A 13308-nucleotide genomic window follows, 5' to 3' on the forward strand; every position below is an offset into this window, starting at 1 on the left:
TTGGTTTTTTAGGGTCGCGTTTCGTTTCGTGAAACCCGACTTTTCCAAAAGTCGGGTCAAGCAAGATCGTCCGATTATAGGGAAAAGTCGGGGTCGTCCCGAAACACGAAACCCAATGTAAGTCAATGGGGAATAAAAGTCGGCAGTGAGAGGAGGACAGGAAACACACCAACAGTGCCCATTTGAATGCCAAAAGCATCAATTCTTCTTACTTAAGCTTGTCAACCTTAATTAACTTCATAATACAAGTTACGCACTGAAAAATGGGGGTTATTTGGCTACAGACTGTGGGGGGGGAGGGCTGGCTCCAGGTTTTCATGTGCCCTGGGCGAAAGAGCGCCCCTTTAACACATACCACAACTCATCATGCTCCGATACAGCAGAGAAATAGCGGTATAGTACAATGAAAAATACCTCACTTTTTACATCTCATGACGAGGCCCATCTATTTCTCCATACAGAATCATTGGTCCCATATAATGTTTGAAACAGTATATGATGAGCTCCACATAATGCTACAGTATATGTTGGTCCCCATGGATGAAGCTCTACTGTCTTATGGGACCAAATAATGCTCCAAACATAATGGGCCCCATTTCTAATGCTCTAGTGTATAATGGGCCCTGTAAATGCTGCTCCAGTGTCTGATGTCCACCTTTGGAATGTTCCAGTGTATGGTGGGCCCCATCTATCATTCTCAGACGGTGTTAAGCCCAGTATGGATTGCACGTGATTGCACAAAGGTGAGAAAGGGTACCGTATCCCCAGATAACATGTATGTATAGTGTACACATTCAAAATATATGTCTCAGGAGGCAGGCTCAGACGGTGTTAGGCCCAGTATGGATTGCACGTGATTGCACAAAGGTTAGAAAGGGTACCGTATCCCCAGATAACATGTATGGATAGCGTACACATTCAAAATATATGTCTCAGGAGGCAGGCTCAGACGGTGTTAGGCCCAGTATGGATTGCACGTGATTGCACAAAGGTTAGAAAGGGTACCGTATCCCCAGATAACATGTATGGATAGCGTACACATGCAAAATATATGTCTCAGGAGGCAGGCTCAGACGGTGTTAGGCCCAGTATGGATTGCACGTGATTGCACAAAGGTTAGAAAGGGTACCGTATCCCCGGATAACATGTATGGATAGCGTACACATTCAAAATATATGTCTCAGGAGGCAGGCTCAGACGGTGTTAGGCCCAGTATGGATTGCACGTGATTGCACAAAGGTTAGAAAGGGTACCGTATCCCCAGATAACATGTATGGATAGCGTACACATTCAAAATATATGTCTCAGGAGGCAGGCTCAGACGGTGTTAGGCCCAGTATGGATTGCACGTGATTGCACAAAGGTTAGAAAGGGTACCGTATCCCCAGATAACATGTATGGATAGCGTACACATTCAAAATATATGTCTCAGGAGGCAGGCTCAGACGGTGTTAGGCCCAGTATGGATTGCACGTGATTGCACAAAGGTTAGAAAGGGTACCGTATCCCCGGATAACATGTATGGATAGCGTACACATTCAAAATATATGTCTCAGGAGGCAGGCTCAGACGGTGTTAGGCCCAGTATGGATTGCACGTGATTGCACAAAGGTTAGAAAGGGTACCGTTTCCCCGGATAACATGTATGGATAGCGTACACATTCAAAATATATGTCTATACATCAGGAGGCAGGCTCAGACGGTGTCAGGCACAGTATGGATTTGACGGCCCAGATTACACAGCGGAGGAGCAGGGAGAGGTAAAGATTGCAAATGCTGGGGCCCTGCCCAAGCAAGGGGGGCCCACTCGTGGGCGTCGGTACTGGCACTGGGCCCCTCATAGTACAGCGGTGTGTCTGACGGCGGGTGTGCACCACCACCGTCAGAGACACTTGATAGCACTATGAGGGACCCTGTGCCAGTGCCCGCGCCCAAGAGTCGGCCTACCCACCTGTCCAGGGCAACGGCACTCGCACGGTGTCGTGCGCTAGGTGGTGACCACGGCCATGGGGGGGGAGGCAGCACAGTTAGGGAGTTTTAGAAAGTGGCATATGTTGATGTTGGACATTCAGCTGATGCAAAAGGCGAAATAGGTGAAGTACCAGGAAGAGGTGGACCAAAGCAAGCCATTTTTCTGTCACCCTATGTGTCATCAGGGGAAGGTGGGACAAAATCCTTGGAAACCCATGCGTGGTTCATTGTAATGAAGGTTAGATCATCCACATTTTGGGTTGACAGACGGGTCCTTTTTTCTGTCAGGATTGATCCAGCTGCACTGAAGACTCTTTCCGATAGCACACTTGCAGCTGGGCAAGCGAGCTCCTGTAAGGCATATTGGGCCAATTCAGGCCAGGTGTCCAGTTTAGCGGCCCAATAGTCAAAGGGGAATGACCTGTGTGGGAGATCATCGATATGGGAGGAAAAGTAGTTTGTAACCATAGTTGACAACTGCTGTCTCCTGTCACTTTCCATCGATGCAGTATTACCAGTTGTGTGAGCGGTATTTGAAAAATCAGTCCACAACATTGTCATGAAACCCCTGTCTCCAACGCCACTTCTGCTGTGTGCACCACGAACACTTCTGCCAAGCTGCCCCCGGCCCGTACGGCTCGTGTGAGAACCATCACCGCTGCTGTGTGCTGGGAATGCCTCAAGCAACCGATTTACCAGAGTTGCTTGTTTATTAGCCAATATTATGTCAAGGTTCTCCTGTGGCATGATGTTTTGTAATTTGCCTTTATAGCGTTGATCTAGGATGCTGGCCAACCAGTAGTCGTCATCGTTCATCATCTTGGCAATGCAGGGGACCCTTTTTAGGATCCGCAAGGCATAATCTGACATGTGGGCCAATATTCCCGGTGTCAATGATGAACTGTGAGTGCTGGGTAGAGGAGCACTTCCTGGCAAATCCACATCCCTCCAGTCACGCACAAACCCTGTACCAGACCTTGCCACGCCAACATTTTCACTTGCCCCACGAGATGCATCCTCCTCCCCTAAGTAATCATCCCCATCATCATCCTCCTCCTCCTCTTCTTCCTCCACCTCGTCCAGGAGAGGTCCCTGAGCAGACAATGGCTGAATGTCATCAAGGATTCCCTCCTCCTCTTCCTCCTCATCAACATTGGCTGCAGACGCCTGCTCCTTAAGGTGCGTCAAAGTTTGCATGAGCAGACGCATAAGTGGGATGCTCATGCTTAGGATGGCGTCGTCTGCGCTTACCAGCCGTGTGCATTCCTCAAAACACTGAAGGACTTTACAAAGGTCTTTCAGCTTCGACCACTGCACACCTGTCAACTCCATGTCTGCTCTCAAAGTGCCTGGCCGTGTATCCTCCCACAAATGCATTATGGCCTGCCTCTGCTCGCACAGCCGCTCCACCATGTGCAGGGTGGAGTTCCACCTTGTTGCAATGTCGATAATGAGGCGGTGGTTGGGAAGGTGGAGCAATCGCTGCAGCTTCTGCATACGAACGGAGTGTACAGGCGACCGGCGGATGTGCGCGCACAGTCTTCGCACCTTCTGGAGCAGGGCTGTTAACTCCGGATAATTTTTGAGGAAGCACTGCACCACCAGGTTCAAGGTGTGAGCCAAGCAAGAATGTGGCTGAGTTTTGAAAGGGCTATGGCTGCCACAAAATTACGGCCGTTATCACTAACTACCTTGCCTGCCTCAAGATGTACACTGCCCAGCCATGACTCAGTTTGTCGCTTCAAGTACTCGGCCAGCACCTCGGCGGTGTGTCTGTCGCCCAAACACATCATCTGCAACACAGCCTGCTGACGCTTTCCACTAGCTGCTCGATAGGGGGACACATCGTGTGCAACAGTGGCAGCTGCAGATGGAGTGCTCGTACGACTGCGCTCTGTGGACGAGCTTTCGCTTCTGGAGGAGGAGGAGGAGGAGGAGGGTCGAACGCCTACAGCCAACTGTTTCCTATACCGTGGGCTAGGCAGCACTGTCCCACCACCGCTGTCCCCTGTGGACCCTGCATCCACCACATTAACCCAGTGCGCAGTGATGGACACGTAACGGCCCTGGCCATGCCGACTTGATCATGCATCAGTTGTGAGGTGCACCTTTCCGCTCACTGACTGCTTGAGTGCATGGACAATGCGGTCTTTCACATGATGGTGGAGGGCTGGGATGGCTTTGTGAGAGAAGAAGTGGCGACTGGGTAGGTCATAGCGTGGTACTGCATAGGCCATGAGTTCGCGGAAAGCTGTGCTTTCCACCAACCGAAAGGGCATCATCTCAAACGAGATTAGTTTGGCAATGTGGGCGTTCAAACCCAGTGTACGCGGATGAGAGACTGAGTACTTTCTTGACCTACTCATAGTGTCTGGGAGGGTGAGCTGGACTTGAGAGCTGCATATGGTGGAAGTAGCGGTGGACAGGGCGGACTGAGAGAGGGTTGATGATGGTGATGGAGTTGGTGTTCTTTCTGATGGCCTAGAATCAGTCTTTCGTTGATATAACAGTGGGATTCCCTGACTGCTGTGGTCTTGCAACGACACCTCAACATTTGCTGCTGTGCTAACCGATGGGCTTACAGTGGGGGAAACAATGTAGCGTTGCTGACTACCTTCGTTGAGATCAGTTGCACATGTGGCACTTGAGGTTTGGTGTTGTGTCCACGCTTGCAAGTGCATGCTGGTTAAATGTCTAAGCATGCAACTGGTATTCAAATTTTTCAGATTTTTCCCTCGGCTAAAGGTCTTTGCGCACTTCTTACAGATAACCTTGGCCTGATCATGAGGATTTTGGTCAAAAAAGTGCCACACTGCACTCTTCCTACTTTGGCAGACATTTTGCGGCCTATCACGCTGTGATCTTTTGACCCTCTGGACAAGCTGTCCAGCAACTCTTTTGATGTTTGGAACCTGTCTTTGGAGTGCTCCGGGCCTGCCAGATAACAGCTGTTGCGATGTCGATGTCTGCTGTGGATGCTCCTCATCTGAGCTATTGGAAGCAGCACCCTCTTCCCCCAATGGATGCCAATCTGGGTCAACAACTGGGTCATCCATCACCTCCTCTTCTATGTCATGTGCACCTTCCTCTGTGTCACCGTGTATGGTGGTATAGTGTGCGGGAAGGGGCACCTGAGTCTCATCAGGGTCAGAATCTGGCTCTGTACACTGCGAGGACAATGTAGTGCTCTGAGTGAATGTACCAGCAGAATCATCCATCAGCGGCTGTGCATCAGTGCACTCCATGTCAGATTCATCTTGGCCTGGGTAATTCACCATTTCACTTGATAATCCAGGCATGGTATGTGAAAACAGCTCCATGGAGTAATCAGTAGTATGGCCTGCGTCATCCTTCAATCTTGGTTGGGGTGAAGGACACAAGGAAAGGTGTGGTTCATGAACATGAGCCTCCAATGACGACTCAGTGCTTTTACTTTTTACAACTGAAGAAGAGGAGGCGATAGAGCTGGAGGCTGAGTCAGCAATGTAAGACAAAACTTTTTCCTGATGCTCTGGCTTTAAAAGCGGTTTGCCAACTCCTAGAAAACTAAGCGTTCGAGGACTTATGTAGCCAGACGATGACGCAGGGTCAGCACCTCCTGCATTCGGTCCTATTTTGCTCTTGCCACTACCATCAGATCCACCACCAACACCATCATTACCAGCTGCCAACCCCCGCCCAATTCCACGGCCTCTTCCACCAGCCTTCCTCATTTTTGGTAGAAATGTAGGCAAAATCCAACAAACTATATAGTAATGTAAAACAAGGTACAAGGTGTCTATAGGACAGGGGAGATTTTGAATTTCTGCAGACACTTGTGGACACTGGACACTTTTGGTTTGTGTGAGGCCCACTGATATCTGAGCGCTATGTGACAGGCTCGATGGCACAGCTGTGACCAAAGTGACTAGAGGATAAGGGAGATTTTGAATCTCTGCACACACTTTTGGACACTGGACACTTTTGGATTGTGTGAGGCCCACTGATATCTGAGCGCTATGTGACAGGCTCGATGGCACAGCTGTGACCAAAGTGACTAGAGGATAAGGGAGATTTTCAATCTCTGCACACACTTTTGGACACTGGACACTTTTGGATTGTGTGAGGCCCACTGATATCTGAGCGCTATGTGACAGGCTCGATGGCACAGCTGTGACCAAAGTGACTAGACGATAAGGGAGATTTTGAATCTCTGCACACACTTTTGGACACTGGACACTTTTGGATTGTGTGAGGCCCACTGATATCTGAGCGCTATGTGACAGGCTCGATGGCACAGCTGTGACCAAAGAGACTAGAGGATAAGGGAGATTTTGAATCTCTGCACACACTTTTGGACACTGGACACTTTTGGATTGTGTGAGGCCCACTGATATCTGAGCGCTATGTGACAGGCTCGATGGCACAGCTGTGACCAAAGTGACTAGAGGATAAGGGAGATTTTGAATATCTGCACACACTTTTGGACACTGGATGGACACTTTTGGATTGTGTGAGGCCCACTGATATCTGAGCGCTATGTGACAGGCTCGATGGCACAGCTGTGACCAAAGTGACTAGAGGATAAGGGAGATTTTGAATCTCTGCACACACTTTTGGACACTGGACACTTTTGGATTGTGTGAGGCCCACTGATATCTGAGTGCTATGTGACAGGCTCGATGGCACAGCTGTGACCAAAGTGACTAGAGGATAAGGGAGATTTTGAATCTCTGCACACACTTTTGGACACTGGACACTTTTGGATTGTGTGAGGCCCACTGATATCTGAGCGCTATGTGACAGGCTCGATGGCACAGCTGTGACCAAAGTGACTAGAGGATAAGGGAGATTTTGAATCTCTGCACACACTTTTGGACACTGGATGGACACTTTTGGATTGTGTGAGGTCCACTGATATCTGAGCGCTATGTGACAGGCTCGATGGCACAGCTGTGACCAAAGTGACTAGAGGATAAGGGAGATTTTGAAACTCTGCACACACTTTTGGACACTGGATGGACACTTTTGGATTGTGTGAGGCCCACTGATATCTGAGCGCTATGTGACAGGCTCGATGGCACAGCTGTGACCAAAGTGACTAGAGGATAAGGGAGATTTTGAATCTCTGCACACACTTTTGGACACTGGACACTTTTGGATTGTGTGAGGCCCACTGATATCTGAGCGCTATGTGACAGGCTCGATGGCACAGCTGTGACCAAAGTGACTAGATGATAAGGGAGATTTTGAATCTCTGCACACACTTTTGGACACTGGACACTTTTGGATTGTGTGAGGCCCACTGATATCTGAGCGCTATGTGACAGGCTCGATGGCACAGCTGTGACCAAAGTGACTAGAGGATAAGGGAGATTTTGAATCTCTGCACACACTTTTGGACACTGGACACTTTTGGATTGTGTGAGGCCCACTGATATCTGAGCGCTATGTGACAGGCTCGATGGCACAGCTGTGACCAAAGTGACTAGAGGATAAGGGAGATTTTGAATCTCTGCACACACTTTTGGACACTGGACACTTTTGGATTGTGTGAGGCCCACTGATATCTGAGCGCTATGTGACAGGCTCGATGGCACAGCTGTGACCAAAGTGACTAGAGGATAAGGGAGATTTTGAATCTCTGCACACACTTTTGGACACTGGACACTTTTGGATTGTGTGAGGCCCACTGATATCTGAGCGCTATGTGACAGGCTCGATGGCACAGCTGTGACCAAAGTGACTAGAGGATAAGGGAGATTTTGAATCTCTGCACACACTTTTGGACACTGGACACTTTTGGATTGTGTGAGGCCCACTGATATCTGAGCGCTATGTGACAGGCTCGATGGCACAGCTGTGACCAAAGTGACTAGAGGATAAGGGAGATTTTGAATCTCTGCACACACTTTTGGACACTGGACACTTTTGGATTGTGTGAGGCCCACTGATATCTGAGCGCTATGTGACAGGCTCGATGGCACAGCTGTGACCAAAGTGACTAGAGGATAAGGGAGATTTTGAATCTCTGCACACACTTTTGGACACTGGACACTTTTGGATTGTGTGAGGCCCACTGATATCTGAGCGCTATGTGACAGGCTCGATGGCACAGCTGTGACCAAAGTGACTAGAGGATAAGGGAGATTTTGAATCTCTGCACACACTTTTGGACACTGGATGGACACTTTTGGATTGTGTGAGGCCCACTGATATCTGAGCGCTATGTGACAGGCTCGATGGCACAGCTGTGACCAAAGTGACTAGAGGATAAGGGAGATTTTGAATCTCTGCACACACTTTTGGACACTGGATGGACACTTTTGGATTGTGTGAGGCCCACTGATATCTGAGCGCTATGTGACAGGCTCGATGGCACAGCTGTGACCAAAGTGACTAGAGGATAAGGGAGATTTTGAATCTCTGCACACACTTTTGGACACTGGACACTTTTGGATTGTGTGAGGCCCACTGATATCTGAGCACTATGTGACAGGCTCGATGGCACAGCTGTGACCAAAGTGACTAGAGGATAAGGGAGATTTTGAATCTCTGCACACACTTTTGGAGACTGGACACTTTTGGATTGTGTGAGGCCCAATGAATATCTGAGCGCTATGTGACAGGCTCGATGGCACAGCTGTGACAAAATGACTAGAGGATAAGGGAGATTGGATTGATTTTAAAAAAGCAGTTTGCGGAGCAGTGGGTAAACAGCAATGCAGGAATGTCAGGAAGCCTTAGAAGGCAGCCCAACAACCAACACCACTGATACACCACTATATAGCCTCCCCTTGCACTGCACACACAGTGACTGGTGTGTTGTGCAGGCCAAATCGCTAGCAGCAGAAGCAGTTTTTTTGTCTTCTTCCATGCCTAACACTCTCCCTACAGAATCAGCAGCAACCTCTCCCTATACTAAGATCGGCAGAAGTAAGATGGCGGTCGGCGTGCACGCCCTTTTATACCCCCTGTGACGCCCACCAAAGCAAGCCAATCACTTGCATGCCCTTCTGAAAGATGGTGGTGACTCGTGCCTATGTCATCACGTTGCCCACAGTGTCCGTGGATCCTGATTGGCTGAAAAAGAGCGCAAAACAAACTTTTGAAACGCGACTTTGGCACGTAAGTCGCCGACCTCGTGGCCGACCTCATCCTAGGGTCGGGTTTCGTTTCATGAAACCCGACTTTGCCAAAAGTCGGTGACTTTTGAATTTTTTCGACCCGTTTCGCTCAACTCTAAGGATGAGTACTTTCTTGTCCTACTCATAGTCTCTGGTAGGGTGAGCTGGACTTGAGAGCTGCATATGGTGGAACTTGCGGTGGACATGGCGGACTGAGAGAGGGTTGATGATGGTGATGGAGTTGGTGTTCTTTCTGATGGCCTAGATTCAGTTTTTCGTAGCAATAACATTGTGACTCCCTGACTGCTTTGGCCTTGCAATGACACCTCAAAATTTGCTGCTAGTGGTGTGCTAACCGGTGGGCTTAAAGTGAGGGAAACGATGTAGCATTGCTGACTACCTTCATTGGGAGCAGTTGCACATGTGGTACGTGAGGTTTGGTGGTTAAATATCTAAGCATGCAACTGGTATTCAAATTTTTCAGATTTTTCCCTCGGCTAAAGGTCTTTGCGCACTTCTTACAGATAACCTTTGCCTGATCATTAGGATTTTGTTCAAAAAAGTGCCACACTGCACTCTTCCTACTATGGAAGACATTTTGAGGCCTTGCACGCTGTGCTATTTTGACTGTCTGGCCAAGCTGTCCTGCAACTCTTTTGGTCTTTGTAACCTGTTTTTGGACTGCTCCGGGCCTGCCAGATAACAGCTGTTGCAATGTCGATGCCCGCTGCGGATGCTCCTCCTCCTCTTCTGAGCTATTGGCAGCGGCACCCTCTTCCCCCAATGGATGCCAATCTGGGTCAACAACTGGGTCATCCATCACCTCCTCTTCAATGTCATGTGCACCTTTCTCTGTGTCACCATGTAAGGTGGAATAGTATGCAGGAAAGGGCACCTGAGTTCCATCAGGGTCAGATTCTGGCTCAGTACACTGTGAGGACAATGTACCAGCAGATAAATCTAGCAGTGGCTGTGCATCAGTGCACTCCATGTCAGTTTCTTCTTGGACTGGGTAATTCACGATTTGACTTGATAACCCAGGCATGGTATGTGAAAAGAGCTCCACGGAGTAATCTGTAGCGTGGCTTGCCACATCCTTTACTTTTGGTAGGGGTGAAGGACACAAGGAAAGGTGTGGTCCCTGACCATGAGCCTCCAATGACGACTCAGTGTTTTTATTTTTTGAAAGTTCAGAAGAGGAGGCAATAGAGCTGGAGGCTGTGTCAGCAATGTAAGCCAAAACTTGTTCCTGAAGCTCTGGCTTTAAAAGCGGCTTACCTACTCCCAGAAAAGGGAGCCTTCGAGGCCTTGTGGAGCCAGACGATGACGCAGGCTCAACACCTCCTGCATTAGGTGCTATTGTGCTTTTGCCACTACCAGCAGATCCACCACCAACACCATCATTACCTGCTGTCAACCCCCGCCTACTTCCATGGCCTCTTCCAACACACTTCCTCATTTTTGGGAAAATGTACCCAAAATACCACCAGCAATATGGTACTGTAAAACAAGGTACAAGGTGTATATAGTATTGGGGAGAATTTGAATTTCCCTACAGACTTGAGGGCACTGAACTATTATCTCAGGCCCAGTGTAGATTACACCTCAATATAACAGGCTGAATTTGGATGGTGTATAAAATGTCTATATAGGACTGGGGAGAATTTGAATCTCCCTACAGACTTGAGGACACTGAACTAATATCTTAGGCCCAGTGTAGATTACACCTCAAAATAACAGGCTGAAATTGGATGGTATATAAAATGTCTATATAGGACGGGGGAGAATTTGAATCTCCCTATAGACTTGAGGACACTGAACTATTATCTCAGGCCCAGTGTAGATTACACCTCAATATAACAGGCTGAGATTGAATGGTATATAAAATGTCTATATAGGACTGGGGAGAATTTGAATCTCCCTAGAGATTTTAGCAAGCTGACAATGATGCTCTCAGTCCCAAGTATGGCAGCAGGCAGCCTAATAAGCAGGACTGCTGCACACAAAAGTGTGGAAAAATGAACGCTTGGTAACTGGGCAAAAAAGAGGATGAAAAGTTTTTTTGCTTTTAAAAAAGCAGTTTGCACAGCTGTGTGAAAACAGCAATGCAGCTATCAGGGAGCCTTATAAGGCAGCCTAATAACCAACTGAGCTGATGCACCAAAATATAGCCTCCCCTTGCACTGCACACTAACTGGTGTGTTGTACAGGCAAAATCGCTAGCAGCAGAAGCAGTTTTTTGTATCTTCTTCCCTGCCTAACGCTCTCCCTAAAGAATCATCAGCAGCAGCTCTCCCTATTCTGAGATCAGCAGAATTAAGATGGCGGTCTGCGTGCACGCCCTTTTATAGCCCCTGTGACACCACACAAAGCAAGCCAATCACTTGCATGCCCTTCTCAAAGATGGTGGTGACTGCTGCCTATGTCATTGCGCTGCCCACAGTGTGCGTCCTCCATCATTGGCTGAAAAAGGGCGCTGAAGCATCATTTGAAGCGTGACTTTGGCGCCATGGTCGTCGACCTCATGGCTGACCTCACGCTATGGTCTGGTTTCGTTTCATGAAACCCGACTTTTGCGAAAGTCAGCGACTTTTGAAATTGACCGACACGTTTCGCTCAACTCTACTTATATACCTTACCAGTACCGTTGCTGCAGGCTGGAATGAGGGGGTGCCCGGTAATGCTGCTGGGGTGTCCTGCAGTGCTGCTGGGGTCTCCAGTGGTGCTGCTGGGGTTTCCAGTGCTGCAGGGGGCTCTGCTGACATTTTATGAAAGGCCAGAGCCCTCAGAGTTCTGTGTTTTCCTGTGCGGTGGACTCCGGGAAAATTGCTGCTGGGGGGCGGCGCATGCGCAGATGGATATCTCGGCATCAAGATCTGGGGAGAAGAGATTTCAGAACTGTGGGACTCTGGCCTTTCACAAAATGTCGGCAGAGCGTCCCGCATCAGGACCGGAGACCCCTGCAGCAGCACCAGAGACCCCAGCAGCATCGCCAGAGACCCCAACAGCACCACTGGACACCCCAGCAGCACCGCTGGACACCGCAGCAGCGTATCAGACGCCCCCTTATCCCAGCCTGTGGCCTGCAGCATCACTCCACTCCTGCATCCTCCAGCAGCGATCCTGGGACCTTGCTTCACCGCAGCCACCACTCCCGATAAGCAATAATACTCATGGATTATAAGAAGTACCACCATTTTATTAAAAATATTTTTTTCCTATTTTGTCCTCAAAATTTGTGGTGCGTCTTATAATCCGGAGCGTCATATAATCCAAAAAATCCCATATATACAAAGCAAATTTAGTTATAACTTACCTACAAGTCTACACATAGAGTTTTATTATACTGCTACAATTTTACAACATTCATATAACTGTGGTACAACAACTTTATAAACAAATTTTGCAATTTGAATGCCACAATTTTTTACCCCATGGAGCAATTTTAAATTTGTGACTTCAACATGAATTTAGCACAGCACACAACACACAGCACTGGGTTTTCATGGCACAAAAATGTGTAATTTGACATAAATTGATATCCGCCTTTTACTTGTGATGGAGATGAGCAGATCTGCCAATATTTGAATTTGTCAGATTGTATAGTTTTTTCCAGGAAATTCAATTTGCTTCAAATTTATCCTCCTCAAAATGAATGTCCGTAATTATGCTCTAAAGACCCCAGAGCTTAATAAACTTAATAACTAAAAAGTAAGAAAAATGCTTAAACTCACCTTATCGCTCACCTCTCCAGCCCCTTTGCTCTTCACTGTCCCCCGTCATGTCCTCAGCACATATTCTTATCACTGCCATGAGCGTTGAAGGTCCATGCCTCTTTACGCAAGTCCAAGTCTTCTAGCTCTGATGAGTCCTGGGATGGTTATGTGCATTTTCAAGTAAAGTTATATCAAATGTTGTGACATGACAATTTCCCAACCTTAAGCACAGATGTGCAGAAACGTCTTGGCCTAGTGTGATTTCAGCACATGTGGTGACAGCAAGAAGATGTGTTGAGGACTTGACAGGTGACAGTGAGATGTGAAGAGGCCGGACGGTGAACAGTAACATTAGCATTAATGTTTTTTATGTTTTAAAGTTTTTGATAGTCATTTACGGTTCAGTAAAATGGCAACCAGCCAGCCACCATTTTACTGAAAGCACATGGAAGCGAATTACAAAAGAAAAAAATCGGCATTTTTAACAAATGTTGGTATTTATAGAATTCAAGTAG

The 13308-nt window shown here is 48.0% G+C and overlaps 1 protein-coding gene across 2 annotated transcripts in view; it reads right to left on the reverse strand.

Moving 5' to 3' along the window:
* Positions 1-13308, reverse strand: part of PCDH15 (protocadherin related 15) — a 2659104-nt gene that overhangs the window by 800861 nt on the left and 1844935 nt on the right. The window lies entirely within an intron of this gene.

The sequence above is a fragment of the Dendrobates tinctorius genome, unplaced genomic scaffold (assembly GCF_039654945.1).
Source record: "Dendrobates tinctorius isolate UK_male_01 unplaced genomic scaffold, ASM3965494v1 ptg000156l, whole genome shotgun sequence".
Lineage (NCBI taxonomy): Eukaryota > Metazoa > Chordata > Amphibia > Anura > Dendrobatidae > Dendrobates > Dendrobates tinctorius.